This window comes from Pongo pygmaeus, chromosome 22 (genome assembly GCF_028885625.2).
Source record: "Pongo pygmaeus isolate AG05252 chromosome 22, NHGRI_mPonPyg2-v2.0_pri, whole genome shotgun sequence".
NCBI lineage: Eukaryota > Metazoa > Chordata > Mammalia > Primates > Hominidae > Pongo > Pongo pygmaeus.
In genome coordinates, this window is record NC_072395.2 from 18102071 (window position 1) to 18108173 (window position 6103).

General features: G+C 38.9%; 1 pseudogene; it reads right to left on the bottom strand.

The window, feature by feature from the left end:
- Nucleotides 1-1561: 1561 nt before the first annotated feature.
- LOC134738964 (cell division cycle protein 27 homolog) lies at nucleotides 1562-3475 on the bottom strand (annotated as a pseudogene).
- Between the last annotated feature and the right edge of the window lie 2628 nt (nucleotides 3476-6103).

Here is a 6103-nt window from a genome sequence, read left to right on the forward strand (position 1 = left end):
AGAATAAAGTTGCTCAGTATTTAGAGTTACCTAAATACGTCAGCATTTAAACTCCTCCTACTAAAAGCTCGCCAGTCAGAATAAACCTTTAAACACAATTTTTGATATGGTTAAGGTTTTTAAGAATGTGACTCCTCCGGAATAGCTGGACAGAAAATACACATTTAAAAAAGAACAGCACAAGGATCCACCAGACTTGGGAAAAAATCAAAAACAACACAAGCCTTATGAAGAACTGAGTTCTTAAAATATTATGGAGAACATAGCTATTGGAAGAGATGGCAATATTGGCAAGTTGATTGTTATATTGGTCAGCAATAGCTAGCACTATTTTTTTGGCAATCTTTCAGGCACTGCAACTACTACTGCAAAATGATATATAATCCATTAAACAACATAATCACAAATCAAAAAATATTTTAGTAATATAATGCTTCAGATTTAGAAGCAAATCAAGGTTAAAACTCAACTGCTATAATAACTAACCCCAAAGATAACCGTATCTGACAAAAAAAGCTTCCACAGAGTTACTACTTGAGAATTATACTTTCTTTTGATATTTATTTTATTTTATTTTATTTTATTTTATTTTATTTTTGTTTTATATTTTTCTAGAGATGGTGTCTCACTCTGGCACCCAGGCTGGAGTGCAATGGCATAATCTTGGCTCACTGCAACCTTCACTTCCCAGGTTCAAGCGATTATCCTTTCTCAGCTTCCTGAGTAGCTGGGACTACAGGCACCTGCCATCATGCCCAGCTAATTTTTATACTTTTAATATAGGCGGCGTTTCACCATATGGTCTCGATCTCTTAACGTTGTGATCTGCCCGCCTTGGCCTCCCAAAGTGCTGGGATGACAGGCATGAGCCACCATGCCTGGCCTTCTCTTGATATTTAAACTTTTAAGTCAGTCCAGAGAAATACAATAAATGTCAACAGTAAGTATGGTGTTGAGGCAGAAGTAGGACCAAACTTTTTCATATGTTATTCAGTTGATAACAGTATGACCTGGGTAGTAATTTCCTATGTGTCTACTTATACACAAATACAAAAAAGTAAAACAGAGATACTGCTAAATAAAGGATACGTTAAGTTCTTAATAGTAACTCAATAAACTGGAACATTGTCAAAAAGCAACTAGTGAACTTTTTCAGTGTTTTTTTCTATTATCCAATAAGTGAATTATGCTATTCCTTTCCAATTTCCCAAGCACTTTTTGTCCCAATCACCATTTCTGTGTTCGAAGAAAAAGTAACAAATCAAGTAACAAAACTAAACAAGCAAACAAACAAAACACACCTACAGTATCTGCAAAAGTTTTGTAGAAGACTGAAACTGTTGAGTATTAGCATCTCGTATTCTATTATCATTAGTTAACTGAAGAATTTGTTAAAGACATACATTTCATAAAAAAAGTTAGTTTGAAGTTATTGACCAGTATGTACCATTCCTAAGTATTAGTAACCAAATTCATGACAATAAAGAGCTATCTAACAAGAAAAATTATTGACTACCAGCACCATCAACAAGACTTTGTCTTTACAATTCATTACGACTTATCATGCATTGTAATGTCTAGGATTGACTCTGATAGCATTTTGAAAACAAGCTAATGCTTTGTCCAATTCTTCAGTTAAGACAAACTCTCGCCCTAATAAAGTATAGGCATAAGCATAATTTGGATCCACTTGGATAGCTCTCTGGAAGAATTTAATTGCAATATCGTGTTCCCGTTGCAGACTGAAACAGTTCCCTGCAGCACACCAGGCCTCTGGCGAATTTTTATCCATGTCTGCTAAGTCTTTTGACAGAAATGAAAGAGCGACATCTTTTTGAAGATGCCAAAGTGTTGTAGAGTAGATTTCCATGCCTTCGACTCTATAATTCTCAATCCTTCTAACCTCTGAGAATATTCTTTCAGCTTGCATGTACTCTGAAAGTTCAAAATAGGACCTTCCAATTTGGCACAATACCCAACCAGTATTGTAGTGGTGAGAAGGTAGATGGCTCAAAATATTTATAGCTTCTTTGCAGTGGTATGAACATAAAGCTAAATAAGCTTTCCCCCTTTCATGAAGAAGGCTCATCAAGCCTTCTGCTGCTGCTTTTTGTAGATTAAAAGCCTGAATATGAGGTGTGATTGTGGATATTTCCTCTTCTGAATTGATGGAAGAGTCCAATTTTGTAATTTCCAGGTTGTCATTTATATTAGATTGAGTTATTCCTCCTTTATTAGTTTTACTTTTTGTTTTTCTGCTTGGGATTTTAGGTGTAAACTTCATTTTTAATTTCCTCCTATTCTCCTTGGTTGTGGAACTGTCACTAGTAAAGAGTCATGAATTTCTTCGATGCAGTGCATTTGGGGGAGATGTCATAGTGGGGCTCATTACCTGAGGTGTTGTAGTTATTTATGGACCAGGACTTTCTGTTAGTGAAAGAATTGGAGTTACCTCTCGGCTATTTCCACTCTGCGAGAAGACAGACTTTGCTTCAGTTTGGCCAATTCTGGCAACAGACTTTTTTGAAGGGGCTCCGGTGGATGGCACATCAATTACAGATGGTGTATTAGTGTAGTTTTGTAAATAAGATCCATCTCCAGGACTTGGGGTTTCTAATGGCAAAATCCCAAAACTTGGGGTAAATGGACTAAGAACTCCTGGTCCTGTTAATAAACTTCGACCAGTTTTTGGTTTATTTTGAACCTGTTTAGATAATATGGAAGTTCCTGTTCCCAGTGGGACAGTTTCAGGTGAAATTACAGCTGAATCAATAAAAGACACTGGGGAATCTGTATTCAAGGAGTACTTTGAATTGGAAGATTCTAAATTGACTCTGTTTAATTCAGTTGTGTCCTGGGGTGTTTCCATAAGAATGGTCTCAGGCTGTCTGTGACATAAACTGTGATTAGGTACTTGTGTTGTGCAAGAGTTGGGCAGATATTTGCTAAAGTTTTGTAAAGATGTGAATTTAAATGTTTGGTCAGGATCTGGCTTTTCACCTATTTCACATAATGATTCAAAGGGATAACAGAGGAAAGGATTTAAACTAAGTCTCTTTGGGTAACATTCTTATCCTTTGGCAAGCCGATCTGTCTTGCAATATACATGTCCCAAAAATGGAATGGGAAAGCAAACTGAATCACCAAACTCAGTAACAATATCATCATGGCTTTTCTGCTTATTAAACACTCCACCAGATAAGATTTGTTCCCAGTCTGCAAGCTTACTGAGATCAACACAACATTTTGCAAGCAGGTATTTGCATTGTGGTGTAGGACAACTGTGTCTTTTCAAGAGTCTATATGCTTTATAGGCCTTTCCTGGGAGGTAAGAACAGGTCGCCATTAAAAACAAGGCTTCTTCTGAGTGTACTTCTGCATAAAGGCGTTCTGTGAGGAAAACGCCATCTCGGTAAGCATAGTGGTTTAGTGCTTGCCATATAGCAGCCTGGACGGGTTCCTGCAGCACTGTCATCCTCGAGGCAAAGGCCCAATTTCTGCAGTGCCTCAGGAAACCCCCACCCCACCCACCCCCGTACCCCTGTAGCGGCTCCGGCCCGGCCAGCCTCGGCTCATTTAAATTCACCAGTTACCGGGAGATGGGGGTGGCCAAGCCAGAATGACTTCTTTATCCTGCTGACTCTGGAAAGCCCGGCCCCTTGTGATCCATCGCAAAGCGAATGTCACCTCATGTTTGGGAAACAGATCCACTCCCAAGTTCAGTGGAGGGAGGTGGCATGTAGGACGAAGGACTGTCTTCCTTCTGATTTGGTCTGCACAGCGGGGCCTAAGGCTAGAGTCCTCTCTGTGAGGACAGCTGACTCCCTCTACCTTGGGTTCCATTGGCCCCACCCTGGGAAATGGGCCTTGGCAGATTCTGGCCCTTCCTGGCCCTTAAGTTGCTGTCAGAAACCCCATCTCGTGTTTGGATGCCCCAAATAACTATGGCTCGTGCCTCTTTAGAAACATTGGAAATCTCTCCTCTACACATGGTCACCTAAAACCCCAGGAGCTTGGGACTCACGTCTGCCATCCACCTCACTGCTTTCGGGAGAGAATGCTGAGAGTCTCTTGCGAACTCTCCCTTGACTTGAGTTCTTCATGGGTGTGTGGTTAAGACGTAGTGAGACCAGATGTATTAACTCAGGCCGGGTGCTGGTGGCTCACGCCTGTAACCCCAACAATTTGGGAGGCCGACGCTGTAGGATCCCTTGAGGAATAGCCTAACCCTGGGGAGGTTGAGGCTGCAGTGTGTGAGCCATAATGGTGTAATTTGGATCCAGCAGTTTTCTAAACAGTCATTTTGTAGAATCTGCAAAGAGATATTTCTGAGCCCATTGAGGCCTATGGTGAAAAGGGAAATATTTTCAAATAAAAACAAAACAGAAGCTTTCTGAGAAACTTCTTTTTGATGTGTGTATTCATCTCACAGTGTTGAAACTTTTTTTTTATTGAGCAGTTTGGAAACAGTCTTTTTGTAAAATCTGCAAAGGGATGTTTCTTAGCCATTTGAGACCTAAGGTGAAAAAGAGATATCTTCACATAAAAACTAGACAGAAGCATTCTGAGAAAGTTCTTTCTGATGTGTGCATTCATCTCACAGGTTTGAACCTTTCTTTTGTTTGAGCAGTTTGTAAACAGTCTTTTTTTAAAATATGCAAATGGATATTTGTGAGCCCTTCACAGCCTATGATGAAACAGTAAATACCTTGACATAAAAACTAGACAGAATCTTTCTGAGAAAATGCTTTGCAATGTGTGCTTTCATCTCACAGAGTTGAACTTTTCTTTTGATTGAGCAGTTTCAAAACAGTCTTTTTGTAGAATCCACAAATGGATATTTGCAGCGCTTTTAGGCCTATGGTGAAAAAGGAAATATTTTCACAAAAACACTAAAAAGCAGCTTTCTGAGAATCTTCTTTGTGATGCCTGGATTCATATCACAGAGCAGAACCTTTCTTTTGATTGAGCAGGTTGGAAACAGTATTTTTGTACAATCTGCAAATGGATATTTCTGAGCCGTTTGATGCCTGTAGTGAAAAAGAATTATCTTCACATAAAAACTAGACAGAATCATTCCGATAAACTTCTTCCTGATGTGTGCATTCATCTCACAGAGTTGAACCTTTCTTTTCATGGAGGAGTTTGGAAACAGTCTCTTTGTAGTATCTGCAGAGTGATATTTGTGAATGGTTTAAGGACTATGGTGAAAAAGGAAATATCTTCACATAAAAACTAGACAGAAGCATTCTGAGAAACTTCTTTTTTATGTGTGCATTCATCTCACACAGATGAATCTTTCTTTTCATTGAGCAGTATGGAAAGAGTCTTTTGATTCAATCTGCAAAGGGATATTTCTGAGCAGTTTGAGGCCTATGGTGAAAAAGTAATATCTTCACATAAAAAATAGACAGAAGCATTCTGAGAAACTTCTTTTTTATGTGTGCATTCACCTCACGGGGTTGAAACTTTCATTTCATTGACAAGTTCAGACACACTCTTTTTGTAGAATCTGAAAGGGATATTTTTGAGTCCTTTGAGGCCTGTGGTGAAATAGGATATATCGTTACATAAAAACTAGACAGAAGCTTTCTGAGAAACTTCTTTGTGATGTGTGCTTTCATCTCACAGAGTTGAACCTTTGTTTTGATAGAGCAGCTTGGAAACAGTCTTTTTGTGGAATCTGCAAATGGATGTTTGGAGTGCTTTGAGGCCTATGGTGAAAAAAGGAAATATCTTCACATTAAAACTAGACAGAAGTATTCTGAGAAACTTCTTTGTGATGCGTGCATTCATCTCACGTTGTTGAGCCTATCTTTTGATTTAGCAGGTTGGAAACATTCCTTTTGTTGTATCTGCAGAGGGATATTTCTGAACGGTTTGAGGCCTATGGTGAAAAAGGAAATACCTTCACATACAAAGTAGACAGAAGCATTCTGGGAAACTTCTCTATGATGTGTGCATTCAATTCACAGAGGTGAAACTTTCTTTAGATTGAGCAGTTTGGAAACAGTTCTTTTTTAGAATCTGCAAAGGGATATTTCTGAGCCCATTGAGGCCTAGGATGAAAAAGAAATATCTTCACATAAAACTGGATAGATGC